This window comes from Acomys russatus, chromosome 1, assembly GCF_903995435.1.
Source record: "Acomys russatus chromosome 1, mAcoRus1.1, whole genome shotgun sequence".
Lineage (NCBI taxonomy): Eukaryota > Metazoa > Chordata > Mammalia > Rodentia > Muridae > Acomys > Acomys russatus.
In genome coordinates, this window is record NC_067137.1 from 4,303,115 (window position 1) to 4,325,460 (window position 22,346).

The 22,346-nt window shown below is 39.4% G+C and overlaps 1 pseudogene; it reads right to left on the reverse strand.

Moving 5' to 3' along the window:
* LOC127195486 (igE-binding protein-like) overlaps nt 1-20,534 on the reverse strand; it is a 59,813-nt pseudogene extending 39,279 nt beyond the window's left edge.
* Nucleotides 20,535-22,346: the final 1,812 nt, after the last annotated feature.

Genomic DNA, 22,346 nt, shown 5'->3' on the forward strand with positions numbered 1-22,346 from the left:
CTCTGCACCCAAACTATGTGCTAAGTCCAGTTTGGGTCTCTGGATGTGAGCTGCGCTCTGAGTTGAGATTGGGACACGGGGCCCGAATCTTCAGAGTCCCCTCTCCCGTAGCACTTCCCACCAATCACGTCACCAATCACCTCTGTTGGAGGGTTCCCAGCTGCAAACCTCAGCCGCTCCCACTGCCTCTGTGGTCCAAGAACTGTGCTCCTCCCATGTGCATGGGTATGCAGGTTTTCTGTATTTTGGGCCTTTTGAACTGTGGAGTACTCCCACCGTAGTGGGGTGGGGAGCTTGGTGTTCCTGGTTAAGAATTCCGTCCAATTCCCTGAATTGTTTATTGGAGCTTCTAAACAGGGTCCACACTGCTCACTGCCATCTTGGGATCAGCTGCCTGAGAGGTGAGCTGGCTTAGACAGGAAGCACGTGAAATATTGCCGGGGGGGGGGGTAAAGAAAGTACAGCTGTGACTGACATATTTGATATCTAGATTGGGATGATGGTCTCAGTATTATGTGACAAGGCATTATACTGTATTCTTTAAATACATAGTTTACATATGTTTTACTTATGTATGTTATAACTGGTAAATCTGTTACAAATATAGAGTCATATGGTTTCCTCAGACAGAGAACACACCAAAAGGCCCAGGAACCTAATCCCTTCACCAAAGTGGCTTTATGCTTTTTTTTTTTTTTTTTTTTTTTTTTTTTTTTTTTTTTTGTCTAATCTACATTTGTTTTTATATTCCTGTCCCTCTAACCAGATGTTATGGCTTTGGGAAAAACATCTGTATCCAGCCAAAACATTTAAGCATAAAGAGCATCTGGGAAAACCTTGCAAAAACCTTCCTCTTCAAATTTATACCAAAACTCAAGAGGGAAAAAGAAACTCTACCTTGACTGACCCATGTGTTCTAACTGCCAAGTCTTAATGGTGGTTTGGCAACTTGGCAAATGACTAAGCAGAGCAGAATAAGAAGGAGCAAAACTGCTTAAGTTTGAAAGCTAGCACTGCTTGTAGTGGCTATGTGGGCTTGAGAAACTGGTCCTTTGCTTGGTGACAATAGCATCTTCTGTTGTGATAATGAAATGAATATGTCTGAACCATGCTTAGCTCCACAATTATAGATAGTAAGTCATATATAAGCATTTGTAAAATATTGTAAAGAGATCTATTTCAATCAGAGAAATGCTGGTGGGAATAACAAAAGGAAAGTCTATTCAGAAATGTTGACATAAAAAGAGAAGTCTGTTAAAACAATGGGTATAGCTGGAAGTCCTTACAGCAATTAGGCATTTGATTACTTCAAATGATTTTTGTAGGATATTTAGATTCAACTTCTAGAAAAATACAATGTAAGAATCTTTGAGAGCAGTAATATTAGGCTGGACATAGGTAATGATGAACATCTGGACTTAAATAAGAGGACCTAATAAAAACCACATCAAACAATGACTACAATCCTTCCCTGCTCCTCTACTCTGGGAGACGAACCAGCCAGCCAAACTCATACACCCTAGGTCAGAGACACAGATTTGGCACCTCCAGAAAAGCTGTGACAATTCAACTGTAAGCCATTTGGGCCTACCCACGGACAGTACACGGTCTATCTTCCTTTCTCTCTCACAGGTGGTAGCCATGTAAGCCACTGTCCATTTGGAATATCTAAAGCTGGTAATCTCGCATGTCAACTTGATTGAAAGTTGGTAAGCATATTTTCAGGTATGTCTAGGAAGCCAATCCTGAAGGAATTTGTACGTGAGTTCTTGGACCGAGGAACAGAGATTTATCGCAATGTTTGCAGACACTAACAGATTGATGGGAGTTCATATAGAACAAAAAGAAAGGAACAGAATCTGTCTTAGAGCTGGTTCATCCTTCTCTAAATAGCAGAACTCTGTATTCTCCAGAATTAGGAATCTGAAATTTATGGTTTGGGGGGCTTTGGCCCTGAATGGAGATCATTAACTTCCCTGAAATTTCAATGTTTAGTCTTATCCATGGTACCAGTTAGTTTCCTTTGTCTCTTGCTAGCAGCCAGCCTGCTGTGAGCCATACCAGCCTTCACAAACATGTGAAACCTTCACGTAGTAAAGTACCTGTTGGTCTATGCATTCATCCCTCCATCCACCCTTCTTAAAGTTTTTTTTTTTTTCTCTCTTTGATAAAAAGAACTTCAAACAATTTTCCAGTATCTGTGTCTGTCTTAAGCAGGAACATATATTAAAAAACTTTAAGTCATTTGATAAAATCCTGCATGGTAAAGGACAGACTAAATCAGACAACTGAAGAAAATTAGATATGATGCAAAAATAATAGAGCAAAGACCTTTCAAAATATCACATTGTTTTAATAGGAGCAGAATGCTTATGCAATAGGAATAATCAGATAGGAAGGAAGGGGACTCTTCGAATTTTAAATTTTAATTGCTGCCTCAGGCCAAGTACCTGGATGCATAGAAGATGGGAGATTCTTGTTTAAGCCATAGATTGATAGGGGTTATTCTGGACAGTAGAAGAGCATGGGATAAGGCAAGGAAACTCCTATGGAAGGCTGTTGCCTCAGATGGGAGCGTCTTTCAATCTGCTTCCACTGAGAAAGACATGATACTATACATCTCACCATTGCAACAACCTCCCTTTAAGATAAGAGTGCAGCCATTTAACACTAGATAGTTGCTGTCTTGATTGAGTGGGCACAGAGCTACTTAAGAAAGACAGCTTATAGCTGAACAGGACAGTTCTCTGGAGAAGGGTATGCTGTTATATTTAAGCTCATATACCCAGCAATGGCTGTTCATGAGCATATTACTTACATGTCATCTTACCATTAATTTTCTCCTTTCCATTTTGTTCTCTGCTAACAGCTCTTAATAGCCAAATTTTCCTCTTGCTCAAAGGGAAGCACTATACAAATAATGAGCTTCTATATACTCTGATTTATTTTAGATAATTTAGTCATTGAAAACTTTAAATAAATAATAGCAAGAATTGCTTGCACTAAACTTCAGAGTCCTATGATAAATATTTTCCAACTCTTTGGCTGACACCCGGTGTCTGTCTCCTTCTACTTCTATTTTTAAGGCTTGAATTATATAACTGAGGAACTTTCATTTAAACTTTTTTCTGCTTTCATTATATTAATAGTTGCTCTATAAAAATGATGAGAGGAGAATTATCAAAGAAATTATACAAGCAGAAATTTCCAACCGTGAAAGACATATATAACTCCAGACTAAAAGTGCCCACTGAGTGCTGAGTGAAATGAATGAAAGCAGAGCCAGAGAAAGGCACATCATGACATCTTGGAACACCAGAGAAAAGAAGGAGTCCAAGGATTCAGGCATAAACCTGGGGCTATTTTTGTAAGCTTTTTGAAAGTACTTGACTTAAACTAGAAGTCATAACTGCTATAACACAATATACACATTTCCAAGAAATCTTATTTTTTTACAAATTAATCACTAAAAATCATAGTGCCTATAGAGAAAACCAGCTCCGGGAAAGACTTCATAAAACCTAGGAAGATTTCCGTTTTCCTTTCTTGGTTGTGTAATTTGTTAATCAAAGTACTAAAATCCCAATAACAATTCTAAAAAAAAAAAAAAAGCTCCACACAGATTTTTCAAAGCCAGTGTGGGGCAAAAGAAGAGCAAGGCATGTAGTTAACAGGAAATATAGCTAGGAGCAAAATCCAGAATGTCTATTCTAATACTATATCATATCAAGTCATGGCAGACATGGTGTGATGTCTCACACAGGTCACAGAATTTGAGTGGAAGGTGACTACTACACACTTAGTCATATTCTCCATTCTGGTGAGAACTTAGTGTCTCTCTCTCTCTCTCTCTCTCTCTCTCTCTCTCTCTCTCTCCTCCTCCTCCCTCCTCCTCTCTCTCTCTCCTCTCTCCTCTCCCTCTCCTCTCTCCTCTCTCTCTCTCTCTCTCTCTCTCTCTCTCTCTCTCTCTCTCTCTCTCTCTCTCTCTCTCTCTCTCTCTCACACACACACACACACACACACACACACACACACACATGCTTATGAATAGGGAATTCTAATCCTGCTCTCTTTATTTATCTAAAGCTTGTTGTGATGTGCTAGTATGGGAGAGGGCAAAGGACACAGAAGCCTGGGATTGAGTCGAAGACACATTATAGATGCGTTCTATATTTCTTCTCCAGAGAGTTGCTGTCAGCACACATGATTTTGCTCCTTTCTAGTCCCAGAAGTTTTTAGTTAGTTGGGGTTTTGAGATAAGGTCTTATTATATAGGCCAGGCTGGCCTCACTCTTGAGAGCCACCTCCTTCAGCCTCCAATTGTGAGGATTACGGGTGTGTGCTACCATGCCTGGCTAAGACATTTTCCATAAATGTTAGTGGAGGTGGGGGCAGATGGATAGGGTGAGAGGAGTAGCATCTTTTGAATACGTCTGAAAGCTCTTCCAAGCTCAGGAGAGCAAAGTTTAAGTGCAGCAGAGACGACGGCACAGCTCCAGAGTCATAAAACTATAGTTGTATTATTTCTAGAGCACCCCAATTTTGAAAACTTTACTTAGTGGGAACTGTTCTGTACATAATTTCTGATATTTGGATTTCCCGGGAAATGGTCTAGCATAAGCTAAACTATGGTGTTTCTAGGCTGTCTTCTGTCTCAGAAGAAATATAAAGTAAAATAACATTCTTTCCAATGCAGAATTCTCATTAAAAAAAAATGAAAGAAAGAAACCAAGTCCCAGAAGGTGATCATGCAAGAAAGCTAGGATGCAGCTCCTCAAGGATCCTCTAGCACCCATGATAGTTACTCCTGTGTCCATGGTGGAAGCAGAATTACCATGGAAACAAACCCCTGTGTGCATCTGTCAGGGATTCTTTAGATTGAATAAACTAAGGTGAGAAGACCCACCCTAAATGTGACAGCACCATTCCATGGACTGTGACCTAAGACTGAATAAAGAGAAGAAAGGGAACAGAGCACAGGCACTCATCACCTCATCATGGCAGTGGACTCACTGTGATGGCCACTTCCTGTTCTTGACGTAATGCTTCTCCAACACTGTAGAGTGTGCACCCTGGAACTTAAGCAAAGACGAACTCTTATTTCCTAGGTCATCTTTGTTAGGTATTTTGTTGCTGCAATGACACAAATAATACATATGGCATCTCAATATTAGAAAGCACTTCCACGAAGTAAAAGCATAGATGCCCAAAACTGTGATTTAATTTATATTTTTCTTTGATGAGAACATTAACTCTATCCATTCTCATATATCATCTTCACTCTCTAGTAAGAATGTTTGTTCACTGAGGTGTTTTACCAAATCTGTACAGACAACAACAAAAAAAAATTGAGGAAAAAATGAGATGACAAAAACAGTGAATGACAGCTTTTTAGCATTCCTCTGATCAAAAGTACAAATACCAGCTGCAACCCTTCCCTGAAGTTCAAGAAAACAGCAAAGGACAAAGATAAGGTCTCTAGCAGATCAGGTGTTTAACCTAACAATTGGCCATCATTTGATTTGTTTTTCCTCCCTTTTCTTAGATGTAAACACTCTCCTAGATAAGGAACAGAACCTAAAGAGATTTATGTTGCCACAGCTAGATTTTAAGATGAGTGATCCCACTCTTAGGGATTATGTATCTTTTTCTAAGCCTGTTAACTTACTATTTTAAAAAATGTTAACTCATGCTTACTCCATTTGAGTATTCTCTTTATATTTCTGATACTATCGAGTTTTCTGCCTTACATGTATGCTTAGGATTTTATTATAACATTGCCAGTGGTGTGTGTGTGTGTGTGTGTGTGTGTGTGTGTGTGTGTGTGTGTGTGTGTGTTGTCCTAACTAATAGTGATTATCTAAAAGTAAGTCCACTGATGCTTTTCTGTAAGTAACCCTAGCTTTTTAAACATCTACCTCCTGCTAGGTTCAGTGACAGCTTTCTTTGTTATTTAATGTCAATTTCTTTTAATTTAACATTTTTAATGAAAAATAATGTAGGAGTTAAAATTGAGAGAAGAGTACATTGGCACCATAATTGCCTTCAAACCTACCAATTAAACATTATATAAATTAAAGTTTTATGTGTTTTTAATTGTACCTTCAATAAGTGAAGAGTACAGCTTGTCTGTTAAATATACAATGAATTATTTAACCACTAGATTTAGCTCTGAATTTTCATGGATTTTAATTACCTGCAGAAACAGTAGAGAGATAACAAAGAAAGAATGTGATCCAAATATGGTCAATATGATCTTTTTTTGTCTTTGCTTCTCCTAAGGAAAAAACACCCAACCACATGACAATACTTGCATAATTTCAAAGTAATTATGGATGTAATTAGTACTGATCCTAGCATAGATATTAACAAGCTTCCCTGAAGCATGACTAGAGGTCTAAGTTCAAGGATGTAAGCTGAGATGCAGAAACAGGATGTAGTTGTCTATCATTTCAAAAATATTTCCATAGAATTGGTCTACATGTGACAGAAACTAAGAAAGTGGGTGGCATGGGTTTCATGTTCTTAAATAAAAATCCCTGGAATGCATCCCAGTCATGACAAGAAGGGAGGGCCTCTCCACTGCCTCCCAAGGCCTGGGAAAAACAGTGAAATTTATAATCAATCATATGCCTGACTTGCCTGCCACTTACTGAAGAACTCATGTGTGAGGCACCAAGGTTGGTGCCACCAGCCTGTATACAGAGATATGAACTAGGTGTCAATTGAGCTTGTTGAAGATGGAGAGCACTGGAGCAGCTCTATCCTCTCCAGATCTTTACCTCATCCTCTACTTCACATAAATGGCATCATCTCAGATCAGGAGGCACTGTAGAAGAAAAACTAAAAGAGAACATTGTCCTGTAAGATGAATCAAGAGCCATTACTTTAAATCCTAGGTGTTTCTTTCTGGTGTGATTTTCAATTCTTTGTGCTTGGAAAAGATACCCTGTAATTCTTTAGAAAAGTCTGGCAGCTGCAGATTTATTACAAAACAACAGTGAACCCATATCCACCGTCATTAAAGCATACTGTGAAATGATTCAGTGGTGAATCTTGAAAAGAAAGGGGAAAACATTGGCAAAAAGGGATGATCCCAAATTGTTAAACTACATAATAAGAATAAAACAGTACCCTTGATAAACTCAATTTGATGGTTCTCCTGCTGACTGCATTTATTATATTAGCTGGGAACATTGCATTAATGACATCTGCAAGGCTCCATATTCTGCAGACTCCATGCTGTGTCTGTGGCATCAGCCACACCTTCCTTGCCAGACTAGACAAATCTTGATTCAGAAATCAGGCTCGATATTAACTTGGCATGGTGCTGACGAGGCACAGAGAAACGTGAACAGAAGAGATCCAACTTGCCCCATGATTTTTCAATTTCCTATATGCTTTCCAGGGTTTGAATAGTTGATTAGAAATGGAATAAGAAATCAAGGGCAGTCGCTGAAAGGAAGCTCAGGCCTTGTTTAATAAGGCCGGTGAACCCCTGGATCAGAGAAGTCCCTGGAGATTAAGAACCTGTGTCTACTTTGTGAACGCTTTTATTGCAATAGTTTATTACATCATCACCCTTCTTTCTGCCCTGATGTTCAATGTGTCTCTAAATAAGTTGAGTGCCATGCTCTGGCTTTTCTTCTCCCATTAGCTTCCTCAAGCAGACTCATTTTTCTTTTCCACTTGGACCTGACTCGGTACTATCGCATTTTCATCATTCTGATGTCACTTTGTTTCCTTTTCCTTAGTTAGAAACAGAGTTTCAGAAAACCATTCATCTTCTGGAAGATGTCCACTACTGTGCCTGCCTTACTTAGAGTCACTTTCTTTATAAACTTCTTTCTCCACCCACTCCTCTCTATCTTAGTGTGCTTTTCCCTCCAAACCAGAGGTCAGAAATCTATGGCCTTTCACCAAGGTTTATCCTTAACAAAATTTTACAGGTCACCATACAAGCATAGTCACACACATCTATTTATGCTTTATGCATTACTGCAGAACTCAGTGCTTTCACAAAGATAATATATTCCTGAACAGAAAAAAAAATTGTATCTCTGTTTTATATTAGAGAATTTTAAATATAGGTCTTTTGGTGGAGGCCTGTTACTCAAGAGACCAAAGAAGGACCATAAACTCAAGGCCTGCCTGGCCTACAGACTGAGTTCAAGGACAGCTTGAGCAATTTAGCCAGGCCCATCTCCAAGTAAAAAGGGCATAGAAATTGTGTAGCTCAGTGGTATGGTGTTTGCCTACCTTGTAGGAGACCCTAAGTTCTATCCTAACACCTCAAAAGAAAAAGAAAAACCTTAAAGGAAAAAAAAAAGGCCAAAAAAACTTTAGCTATTTGACTTTGCCATTGTACTGTGGCCTATTGTTTTTTCTCAAACATCACAAGGTTGGGAAACTCAGCCTAGAACAATCACACTAGAAAGCCAATTAGTTTAATTTAACCATGTGGAAGTTGCGTCTGGGCTCTTAGAATTCTCATCTAAGATCCCATACTGCTTTCCAAATGTCAGACTGTCTTAGTCAATGTTCTATTGCTGTGAAGAGACACCATGACCATGCCCACTCTAATAAAAGAAAACATTTAATTGGTGCTTGCTTACTTACAGTTTTAGATGTTTGGTCCATTATCATCATAGTGGAAAGTATGGCAACACACAAGGAGACATGCCCTGGGTAAGTGACTATGAATTCTCCATCTGGATCTGTAGGCAGCAAGAAGATAGAGCCTGGTTTGGGCTTTTGAAGCCTTAAAGCCCACTCTCAGTGGCACACTTTTTCCAATAAGGTCACACCTACCACAACTAAGTCACACTACCTACTCATTCTTATCCAAACAACTACAATTTCTGTTTCTGTCTTTATCTCACCTTAAAACCAAAGGCCACACTCTATTCAGGTATTAATACCAGCTCAGGCACACTCAATTTCATAAAGTCTTTTTTATATTCATATGACTTCCCACCCCTTCTCCCATTTCATAGACTGACTTGCCTTTGCATCCCTTCTCTCTGCTTCCTTTAGCTTTCTTTCCCTCTACTCAAGATTTGAGATTTAAATGAACAGTTTTGCATTTCTTATGATGTCATTTTTCTTTTCACTCTAAGTATCAGGGCGTTTTTTCAGGAGGACACATATTGATGCTTTTCCTTAAAAGGACACTAGATAATTAGAGAGAGGGAGAGGAAAATGAGAGAGAGAGAGAGAGAGAGAGAGAGAGAGAGAGAGAGAGAGAGAATGTACTCCCTACCCTATTTTTTCCAACATGAGACATTGTAATTCGTCATTATCTCTATTGCACATAGGAGACACATTCTTGATAAGGGAATATAGACTGCAAGTCTATACAATGGCCTCTTTACAATAGTTCACAAAATCTAAATATTGTATACATCTACTTCAAATTTGTATTCCTGGATAATTTTTTTTTAAGTAGAAATTCCACAGATAGGAGGCATGGCTTAATTTTTAAAACACATGGTCTTTTAAGTACATAGACCAGAGTTTGACTAGTAGGAATTAGATTTTAAAAACACATTGTGGTAAGTGTTTATAACACAGTTCTGGGGAGGTAGAGACAGGAGAATCCCTCAAGCTCATTGGTCAGCTAGTCTGCCTTGATTGATGAGGTCAAAGACAATGGAAGATCACATCTCACAGGACATAGGTGACAATTCCAGTGATGATACCATAATAGTCTTCTAGCCCCCAAAAGCACACATATGTACTCACACCTTCACACAGATATGAACCAACACATACAATGCATAAGTAAAAACTTAAAAGGTCTAGCACCTCCAATAATCTGGAGGTCAGCAGCACAATAGCACTTTGCTATTTTCTACCTCATCACATTTTTGAACACTTCTCATGGCCTGTCCTAGACCAGATCAATAATTTATGCTGCATACTCATTCCCCATAAGCATTTAGTTTTGTATTTCTGATCTAACTCTATACAAAAGTGATGCATAAGCATTAGAATATAGTTATACTACATGAATGACTATCAATGAAAGCTTAATACAACCAGAAGTATAGACAGCATTATGAGGCAGGATGACAAATACATAGGATTATAGCCCAGACAGATCAAGAGCCAATATTGCTAAAATGGTGAATACAGTGTAGTCCCCGAAATGCTTTCTATAATGTCCTGTCATGTCATAGCATATCATATCATAACATATCAGGTTTGTCCATTCATTATCCATAACTCTGAAAAATACCATGCTCATATTTCATGAAAATAATTCTTACGTATTCTTTTCTTGTCCTTTCAAATCTTTCTCTTGATCACCTTTTCATAAAATGATGATTGCTAAGATGGCCAGTATCACTCACACCAGGGCAACAAGGAATGGAAACTTGAAGGATTAAGACAGGCATATCCTTTATCTACTTACAGACTGGGCATTCACAATGAAACAGAACCCATCAAATATCAATTGTCAATTTAGTTGTTTTCTTCTGTTGCCCCCATCACTACCCTTGTTTTGATCTATTGTCCTAAAAAGACCTTATTTGTGGCTCCTTTCTTGGCAATATAATATTTTTTCTTATGTATTCCTGACTCAAGAAAGCTTGGTTAAATAAAATATTTTCTCTAGAAGATAGAACATGTAGTGGTTTCTAGTGCTTGTCACATAAAAGTCAATAGAGAAAAGACACGGGAAGCTCACTGAATTATTATTATTATTATTATTATTATTATTATTATTATTATTATTATTATTGGTGTACACAATGAACATCTGAGTCCATTAACCAACTTTACCTCTCAGTTTGTTTTAAGTCAAAATTCAATTACATATCTTTTTTAAATGCACATGATATATGTACAGTTAAGCTACAATGAGAGCACAAGCACTTGGAAAAGAAAAAGTTCTCTATGTGTCTCAAAAACTAAACTGCTGAATCTGCCATTCCAATAGACATTCTCATATTGTCCATACCTTTGTGGTAGCTAAAAACATTCCTTTTGGTATACCTCCATACATTTTTACATTAAAGAATAGTTTTTAGCATGGAAATTGCTAAATATAATTTCTTGAAAGAGACTTCTGGTAGTGTTTGGAGTAAAAAGAGAACGTTTCTCCTGGTTGAAGTCTGATGTGCTAGATGGGAAACAATCAGAATTGATTAATTATTCAAGGGACATCAAGAAGCAGGGAACCCAGTCCATGAACTGTGAGAAGAGAATCATAAATATTATCATCTTGCTTGGGGATAGCCCTGTGTTGAAAATCCTATGCAGAACTCTCACTTCACATATGAGACTCAAGGTGCCAACTTCCTAGGCATTGGTCCATTTGGGAGAATCCTTGGGTCTCACTGTGCCTGCACTCACAGAGTCAGGACCATCACCCATGGCTTTGTTATCTAAAATTTAAGAAAGCTGTAATGAAAACACATCAATGTTATGAGAGAAATGTTCCCACATTTTAGAACAAATGTTTGTTTTGAATGACTTTTCCGCAGGTCTCCTTTAAGGAATATAGTATTTCAAATTTACTGCAGTGAGTTACAGTGCTTGAAAAGCCAAAAATTGTTTCCTTTGAAAATTTCTAAGTACATAAAGTACAGTGACACTTAGAAATGCACATGTATTATAAATCTTTCAACATACGTGCAACACACATAAACACCAGTGGCATCTAAAAGCACATGTTCACACATGGGCACTTACACATGTGTGCACTCACACGAACTGCTTCCCTTCAGGTTTTAATTAAAGTGCCAATTCCAAAGATTGATGATTTCTAGGAGCATGTACTGAAACAAGTAAATAAAAAGGTTGGTGGCATTTTTGACAGCTGACAAGGTGACAGGAATGCTTTATGCATGTTTCACAAGAATAAATCATCCTCATTGTAGTTTGACCCTTGACCCGTCTTCTCTCCTTTTTCTGCTCTGGGAAGGATTGTTGCTTAAGCAGAGATCAGACACAAGAAGTAGAACCTCCGTTCTTTACAGTCCCACAACAAAGCAGTGAAAACCAAAAGCTACATATCATAATTACATGCATGACGAACTGGCAGAAATACTTCATTTTCTTTAGCATGGCTTATCTTTACTGTGAGAGCATCCAGGCCAGGAGAGTGCTCTGCTGGTGACAGCAGCCTGCATCTAGAGAGAACACAGATAGGAAGCATCCTTCAGCAGAGACATCCCATTTTCAGGTTTCATTTATCTTCCTACCCTCACACTGTAACAGAATATGCTCATAGCAGCTGGCCAAGACCGTTCCTCACATCCTTGATCTCTCATAATAGCCTTGATAGTCCTCTAGTGAACATAAACCAATGATAGGCAAACACCTGTCAATACACCTCTCCTATTTTTATTTTTATATTTTTTACTAAAGCAATGCATGAAGTTTTTTTTATAAGTGCTCATAAGTTCAGTCAAATATATAGTATTCTGGTCAGGCCACGTAGCCACAGCGTTTTTTGTTTGTTTGGTTTGGTTTGGTTTTTTTACTTCATGGGTTTCTTCTCTCTTCAACCCTTATTAACCCACTAACAATAGATAGGAGAAAAAAAAAAAAAAAAAAAAAAAACAGATAGAGGGGAAGGGGAACAAAGTTATTGTTAAACTACTTACTGCTGATTAGTGGTATTGAGTTCCTTGGGGGCAAGTTTGATTTCTCTGTTTCCTTGCACACAACTACTTGACAAACAGCTACCAACAGCAACAACCACAAACCCAGCAATGCTGTCTTTTGGGGCCCTAGCATCTATATATCTTCTGAAATGTTCTCAAAATTCCAAACATCGCACACTCAGAGAAACTATCTGCAGCCGGCAAAACCACACCCCTACTAAAGAACAAGGCAAATCATAGTCGCCTGCTATGAAGCAGTTCCATATCCCCATAGCTGGGATTAAAATGAAAGTGTACTCCCATAACATTTCTTTCTCTCTCTCTCTCTTCTCTCTCTCTCTCTCTCTCTCTCTCTCTCTCTCTCTCTCTCTCTCTCTCTCTCCATATGGTATGTGGTGTGTGTGTGTGTGTGTGTGTGTGTGTGTGTGTGTGTGTGTGTGTGTGTGTGTTAAAGAAACCAGAGTTATAAAATTCTCACCACAAGGCCATGTAACATTTCCATTTAGGATTTACTTTCACCAACCTCAAACTTAATAATTAAACTACTCAGCCATGCTTCACAATGCTATGTAAATACCCACAGGCAAGAAGAAAACATACACTATTCACTTTACTAAAATAGTCTCACTGTTTTCTTCAAAATTATTTTTAAATCACTTAAAAATATTAGTTGGGAAAAGAGATCCTAACAGTGTTATAAGAGTCACATGGCATGGGTAGATTTCAAAAGATTCATTCTCCAATGGACATAAGAAGATATAGAATTGAATTGTATCCAAAGCCAAAAGTGGGAACATAGAAGAACATGTTGCTAACTCTCAACTTTAATTACTCAGTTTCTGAAATTTTCTTCAGGATCATGTCAAACTCCATGGACACCCGATGTGTGATTCTCTCTTTTTCTTTTATAAATTCAACAGCCAGAGTGACATGCCAAAATGTCAGACAGAATAACAACTCATTGTTACAAAAAAAAAATCCTAATGCATTTGGTTTTGATATGAAGAGTTCACTCTGAAAGCCACGTTTATCCATTTGATTATGAGACAGTGTGTGCTGTTCAGAGAGTGGTGTTGCTTACAGCTGGCTTCCTGCTGCCTGCCCAGAGAATGACACTGCATTCATTCAGATTTTCCATCCCCAGGACATTATTCTACCACAGGACCCTAATCATATGTCTAATATTTTAGGTCAGTTTGTTGAACAGTTTTTCAGAGCCTTGGGAGGGGCAAGGCAGTGTCAAAAAAATTCCTCTATGTAACAAAGCTGAACCTAGAAAAAAAGTTGTGGGAAGTGTTCTAAAGCAATGCTTCAGTAGCCTTTCCTTCCTCACACTACCAAACAGCACAGCGTCGAGGTGAACAAGACTCTGGCTTCTTCATGATGAACTCATTCTTTTTTATTAAACACTTTTTATTTTTAACATATAATGTTATATACAATAAACTACCTCCAGAAAGAAGAACCATAACACAATCAGGAAAGATATAAATGTTACATTCTTAGTGTTTTGGCTATTTGTATTTGACAGCCTTGAAGAACACATCTTTCCTATATTGGTGGGTCTAAAATTCTGAATGTAAATTGATTATCTATCATATCTAATCATTATCAACCTAAAACATCTAAATGAGACAGGTTAACTCCTGGAAACACCCAGCCTACCTCAAAGAGAATGTAACCTTGCCTTAGGCTATGCCCAAGCTGAAAGCTATCTTGGGTGGCTTGACCCCACTGAGACTTTGTCTCTACAAACTAATAAAGATCTCAGATAGACTCAGAGAGAGAAGAAGTTTTAGCCCAAGAGAAAAGACAGGCTCAGGCAACTCTGCCCAGGGTATTGTACTGCAAAAAGTACCATCAATTAGGAGGAGGAAGCTGGCACAAGGAAGCAGGAGAGAAAGGACAAGTGGAAATTAGAGTCAGAGAGATCAGAGGTTCCTGCCTACTGCCTGTGGAGTCAGAGGATTTGGTGAGAGGCAGAGAGCTTGGTGGATTCCTCCAGGTTCGGTCCACCACTGAGGGTGCAGCTTCTTCTGTGAGACAGAGGGTCTGCTAGACTCCAGAGAATTATGCCAGGGGATTTGCCCCGAGGAACTGATACCCAGGGGTTTCATTCCTGTTCTCCTTAATCTCCTTTCCCACCTATTTAGGGTAGTAGGGTTGTAAGGGAGGTACATTCCTTTAATAAATTACTAATAAAGTAGAATCATTAAAGATGCAGAGCCAACAAGGATGATGAGCGTCAAAGAACCTCCTTGTAGAGATGGCTTCAAATGTGCCAAACAAGCCACTGGGAAAAATGTCCTCATTTCTACCTCATTTCTGCCTAAAAAAGGGCAAGCTTGGATACAGGTGGAGTTGATGGCCAAACACTACCAAGACAGGGTAAGCAAGTCCTCAATAGTTCCTGCCTCACAAATATGTCTATCAGTTATATTGGGCCAGAAGGCTGAAGAAGATGCTCCAATGTTATAGAGAGTTCTGGGTGACTATTCAGGTAGCAAACTGTCTCTGTCATCTTTTCATTTGGAAAGATACTACCCTGCACTCCCGGCATACTCAAGTAATCAAGTTTATTCCTTCTCAAGTCTCTGATGGGGTTGAGACCAGGTAGCTTACTTTTACAATGAAGCTTAGTTGTTTAGGGGTTAAAATGTTTTAAGGATGAACTCACATTATGTAGACTTACATGAGGAAGCCCTTCTTAACAGGTTTGATTCAGAAACAGATGATATCTTCTTATTACAAGAATTTGGTAATCTGGAAAGTGTTCAAGATACAAAAAAAAAAAAAAAAAGAATTCCTAAGTAGAGACTTTTGTTCCTTTTATTGAAAATATATTTTTTTCATATTATATAGCCTGGTTATGGTTTGCTCTCCCTCTATCTCTCCCACTTCCTCTTCATTTTCTTGCCCATCTAGAATCACCTCTTTTTGTCTCCCCTTAGAAAATAAACGGGCTTTTAAAGGATAAAATTATAATACAATATAAGATAGAACAATCACATCAGAGTAGGACAAAACAAACAGAAGGAAAAGAGCCCAAGAAAAAGCACAGGAAATCAATATAGTAACAACCCTTTCATTCACAAACTCAAGAATTCCATTAAAATAAACAAGTCCGGAAGGTATAACATATACACAAAGGACCTGTGGAGTTGAGGGGTAATAGATAAATAATAAAACTTAAAAATAAAAGAAAAAGCCTTGTCAGAACTTTATGAAAGAAGGTGGTGGTGGGCAGGCAGCCTACCCTTAAGGGTAAGTTCTTTCCCCACTGAGATGTATGGTTCAGCCTCTAAAGGCCAGCCTCATGAAAGAACATATGAGACTTTTTTTATAACTATGACCAAAAAATTATAACTTTATGGCAATCACACATATCAACACACACACAAAGAACACTTTGGAGCACTGTTCACTCTATATTTAATCTCATGCCTCACCCATGACTGAATGTGGTCACTCATCTACTATCTTCTAGTCTTTTCTGGAACAAAATCTTACACCCTTCTATAAGCTAGTTCAGGGGTTATCGAAAAACTGAGTCTATAGACAATAAAAGGCCACAAATCATTAGACACTATGAACAGACAGAAATCTTGTAATAGAATACATAAATCAACCATGTAAGTACATGCATTTATTTATTGCTTATTTTAACCATTGTTTTTAGTGGAAGTACAGAAATAACTTCTTGTGCATCTTCCTCCTATTTGTCTTCATCTTCTGGCTTTGAGCTTTCCATCTCCCTGACTCACTTCCTGAGGTCCTGGAATTTTAAAGCACGTATCACTACTCTCAATTGTGTGTGTGTGAGTGTGTGTTTGATATATGGTCTATTATTCAAAGCTGCCAGTTCAGGCTTGCTGACCTTAGAATTTTCATGATTTCTTCTGTCTCCATCTCTAATCTCACCACAGAAGACTTGTATTACATACCTGTGGCAATGCATCTGGCAAAATCATGACCTAGCAGCCAATGTCTCTAACACTAGAAAATCATTTTAATTGAAAAACTCATTGTGTTTTTGTCAGATTTTTGTCAAACTAATGACAAGAAACTCATAGACTTTTGCATCTTAAACTTTTTATTAAATTTGTTTATATTAATGTGTGTACATGACACAGCAAATATGTGGAGGAAAAAGGACAATTTGTGGCTGCATTTGAATCCCAGAGAGTGTTGGCAGCAAGTGCTTTCACTCACTGAGTGATCTCATAATCTCTCAAAGTATAGTTTATAGTGCTGAGCAACAGCCTGGGGTAGATGCTTATGATTCAACAGTCGGCATGACTAAAAAAGGTCTAGTCCCTCATATAGGTCATACTCTACCTGAGCTTGCAGTAAAATACAGACACAACAAAACTTAACAAACTAACTATTTAACTTATTATGACTAAAGAACAAAATGAAGCCTCTGAGGCAATATTTGATTTGAGACTTGAATGATACTAAACAGGCAAAGATGTAGGAAAGAAAGGACATTCTACACAGAGGAAAATGCTACACAGAGTTAAAGTGTTTTTTTCCAGTGTCAACTATCTTGTTTCCTGAATTGCTCAGCAAATAAGTAGGTCAGTGGCTGGATCAGAATGGATAAAAATTATCTAGATGCTGAGCTGCAAAAAGCCACTAGACTGTGCCTGGTGTGTGGTCCTGGAGCTCACGGAGGTGGCTTGCACCTTGTCTACTTATGATAAGCAGCCACTGCAGAGTTTATACAGGAGAGGATCACAATCATATTAGCATTTTTAAAGTCCACCCTTCCCTCAAGAGGGCCATTACTCCTACCCTTATTCCTCTAGTTCTCTTCCTTCTTCTTGATTCACTCCCCTACATCTCTGGTCCTTGTGAATTTTGCATTTTCTTTTGAATCAAAGTTTAAGCCTGTTTTCCTTCACTACTGTTTCCTCTTCATCCTGACACCTCTCATTTCTTGTCTTACATGATTCTTAAAGATTAAAATTATATCCTTACATTTTTAATATCGTTAGTTTGTTCTGTATGTTTAGTGTTTTGATTATTATGTGGTAAAGGAGCTTTCAATTCTGTTCCAATCTATTTAGTGTTTTGTAAGCTTCTTGTACACTTTTAGACATGTCCTACCTTAGGTTAAGAAATTTTTATTCCATAATTTTGTTAAAAATATTTTTAGGCCTTTAAGCTGGAATTATTCTCCTTCTTCTATTCCTGTTATTCTTAGTTTTGATCTGTTCATAGTGTCCTAGATAAGCATAAATGTTAACCCTAATTTCTGGTCAATAACAACCTACTTGTTTAATCCAAATACACACATAAGATATCCAGCAGATTAGATATGCCTTTCTATTAATTGCACTGTTCACTTTTTGACACCATCAACTGAGAAAACTATGTGAACAGAATAGCCAAAGAAGAAGTAAGGATGTTTAGAGATAGACCTTAAAGAATCTTGATGGAATAGAAAATGAGCAAAAGTGGACCATTTAAAATACACAAGAATGATAAACAACATGGCTCTGAGGCCAGTGTTTCGCATTACAATGTAGACAGGCTCAAGTGCATTAAGATATGACACTGATCAATCTCTCATAATTGACTATCTGTTTTCAAGGCTTCTTTTATTTTGTACTTTTGCTCAAATCTCTAAATATTTTTTTTTTAAAAGATTTATTTATTTATTTATTTATTTATTTATTTATTTATTTATTATGTATACAGTGTTCTGCCTGCATATATGTCTGCATGCCAGAAGAGGGCATCTCATTATAGATGGTTGTAAGCCACCATGTGGTTGCTGGAAAATGAACCCAGAATCTTTGGAAGAGTGCACACACACACACACACACACACACACACACACACTAAGCTACCTATAGCAAGAAGAACCAGAAAACAATCAGGAATTATATAAATGTTATATTCATAGTGTTTTGGCTATTTGTATTGGCAACCTTAAAGAGAACATCTTCCTATCTTGGTGCATCTAAAATTCTGAATGTAAATCACTATCATATCTCATCTTTATCAACGTAAAACATTGATCTAGACCTAGTAACATCTTAAGCCCTAAACAACTAAGCTTACTTGTAAAACTAAACTGTCTGGTCTTCAAGCCCATCCGAGACTTTAGAAGGAATAAAATTAATTATCTGAGTAGACAGAAAGTACAGGTAAGCCGCTTCCACAATGAGAAAATGACATGGATGGGTTGATGCCTGAACAGTCACCGAAATCTCCCTGTAACATTGGAGCATCATCTTCAGCCTTCTGACTCAATATATCTGACAGTATCTTTTAAATGTTTTAAATTTTATTTATTTATTTATTCGCTTTAAATCTTGATTGCAACCCCTCCCTCTTCTCCTCATTCCTCTCTCCCTCCCTCTTCTCCCACCACTCCTCCTTTTTTCCTCAGAAAAGGGGATTCCTCCAGCCCAGCTCATTAATTAACATCAGTACTGAACACATCCTCTTCCTCTGGGGCCTGGCAAGGCAGTGCCACCATAGAGAACTGATCAAAAAGTACACAACAAGATGTGACAGCCCCCACTCCCCTTACTAGGCGACCCACATGAAGCTTGAGCTATCCATCTGCTACAACTGTGTAGAGGGCCTAAGTCCATTGTATGCATGGTCTTTGGTTGGTGCCTCAGTCTCCAAAAGTCGCTACGGGACAGATCCAGCAGACTCCGGTGCCGCCAGCCAGCCTTCCACCACCTTTAATCCCTCTCCCCGCTGCCAATTCGCTTCCCGTCTGGTCCCCCCCTTCCCCCAGCCCAGGACTGGACCTCTGTGCCACCACCTCAACAGTACTAATTCCGGAAGATGGGACCCTCTCGCTGCCTGTGGCCTTCCGCGAGCTCCCTCCCTCCGACTCCTTTGATTCCCTTGCAGAGGTAGTTCTTCAAAACCGCAGAGGCCTCGACCCCTTTTCCTCAAGGAAGGGGGGCTCTGTGCTGCTCCTAAAGCGGAATGTTGCTTCTATGTCAGTAAAACAGGCTTAGCACAAAAGAGCCTTGACAAAGTTTCCAAGGCCCTGGAGGAACGCCAGCGAGCCAGAGAGAAACAGGAGTCCTGGTATCAGAACTGGTTCTCCTCCTCCCCCTGGGTCACCACCCCTCTTGCCCAGCCTTCTGGGACCCTTTGTGGGCATTATTCTCCTCCTCTCCTTTGGTCCTTGGGCCCTTAACCGCCTTTCCAGTTTTGTTAAAGCACAGGTGGATGCGGCTACCAACCCTGTTCAGGTCCATTATCATCGCTTGGACACCGAAGACCCCCCCAGCTGACTTTACACCCAGGACTTCCTCCAACCCTGGGCCAATCTCGTTTGGCCGCCCCCTCAATTTCAGGGCCCTGGACAAAAAGCAGTGGCTAGGAGGCTGCTGGCTGGCAGGGCTCCGCAAAAACACCTCTTAGTGGCTCCTCCCTAAAATCTCCCCTCATTCTACTGTACAGTCGGGTTTTCTAATACAGGCTGGTGTCCACACAGACGGAGACCATGCCCTTATTATTCATGCCTTCTTGCCATTAAGGCCAGGTAGCCTCCTTAGGCTTGGCTGACAGCCTTTAAGCCCTAATTCTCATCACGTTCGGGTTGCGAGGCAAAGCACTGCACAGGAGGTACATTGCCTGCTGTTAATGGCCTCCTGGGGAGCATGTCTGATTGCATGTGAGTTGACACCCAATGTCCCACCTCCAGACAAAAGGTGTCGGTCGGATTCAGAGCCAGGCTGGGGCCGAGCACTCAGTTAAGCTCTGAGCATATTAGTGGCCATATAGGGGCCGATCACAGGGTTGACAGCCCTGCGTATATCAGTGCCCTCTGGAGATCAGACCTCTACTCTCACCCGTTTCGTCAAACTTGGGCAAAACACAGAGAGCTTCGAAGTACCATGCCCTGACTTGGCGCTGGTTTCCGCCTTCCGCCATCCCGACGGCGAGCGCTCTCCGGGTTGAGACCTTGATTGACAAGAGACTAGACTATGTTAATTGGCAATTGCCCACCCATCACTGTATTAGAGTAGGGGGAGATGTCAGCTCTGGGTCCTGGTTAGTTGGCTGTCTTGGTTATCTTATGAAGTTCCTGTCACCTACAGTCATCATCACCCCACACACACACACACTTTTCCACAAGACACCCTACGCTTCATCCAATGTCTATCTGTAAGTCTCCACACCTCTTTCAATCTGCTACTGGGACCCAAGCATCTTAATTCCTTAATTTCTCCTTCTAGACTATAATGATCTCATATTTCTTCCTCATCTGCCCTCTTGCCTTGTAGCATAAAATACACTCGAGTGCACTATTTAGAATGTCTTCTCATGTCTGTTATCCCAGATTCTCTCTGCATTTCTAATAACCTCGTGTATATGACCCACCGTCTTCATGAATCCTCCCTACCAGTAAGAGTTTGATTTAAATTGTCATTATGAGTGGGTGTAAATGGATATGCACGGAACTGAACCACTGAGAGATTTTTTTCAGACCTTAGTACTTGCTCTGATGAGCTCTTACTTCAGAGACAATTCAAGAACTGAATAGGTTAAAGAGCTGTTTCAGCTTCAGAGAAAAATGTTTGGGAGAAGAAGTGTAGAAGGATCTGATGCTGATATGGTCCTGTGAGTTTTTCCCCTTCATTTATTCTCATTAAAAAAGATAATTGCATGAAAACAAGAGTTTTTTCCCCTTGAGGGTGCACCTGCTCTAGCTGTGACACATGACTTAAAAGGTGCTTCTTTTTATCTGTGACATCTGTTGTTTCCAGAGCAGCCTAAAATAATGTTTGTTATAGTCAAGAAGAAATAAGGCAGGCAGACAGTTATAAGCTAAGACCAACAAGAAAACAGACACACAGCAGCACTCACAAAAGCTTACCACAGTTCTGAGCATCTGTGTGGAATTCATTTTGGAGAGGAGATATTGCTAAGAAAATGACTACTTGATAAAGGGAGATAAGTTACAGCTTTAAGAAAGCTTTGGCATTTCATGAAAATACAAGAGTGTGATCATTGGACTCAATGTTCAGAGAGAAAATGCCCACAATGATGAGAATTTTTGTCTTTATTATTTTTTTAGATAAAAGTAGAATTTAATTTATTTCTAGAAGCCTTGTGACAGCTGCCTCATTTGCCAGTCTGATAGGTGCTGCAAAGGAGGAAGACAGAGGCTGGAGGGTTTTGTTGTTGTTGTTGTTGTTGTTGTTGTTGTTGTTTAGTTTGGTTTGGGTTGGGTTGGATTGAGTTTTTTGTTTTTGTTTTGTTTATTTGTTTTAAAAATTCATTTATTTACTCACTTTGCATCATGATCATAGCCAACTTCCTCCTCACAAGCCCATACTCCCTCCTTCTTCCCCCATCTCTTATTCCTCAGAAAAGGGGAGCCTTCCTATCAACCCACCCCAGCTCATCAAGTCACAACAGGACTGAGAACATCTTCTTCCACTTTGGCCTGGCAAGGTAACCCCATCATGAGGGAGTGATCAAAAAGCAGGCAACAGAGTTGATGGCAGATACAGCCCCTAGCCCCAGCTCCCCTTACTGGTGGACCCACATGAAGCCTGAGCTGCCCAGTGGCTGCAGCTCTATAGGTGTCCACTCTATTCATCCTTCTTTAGTGGAGCTTCAGCCTCCTCAGGCTCCTCTGGGCACTGATTAGTTGGCTCTGTTGGTCTTCCTGTGAAGCTCCTATCACATTCAGGTCCTTCTATCCTGTCCACTTTTCTACAAGACTCCCTGCACTTT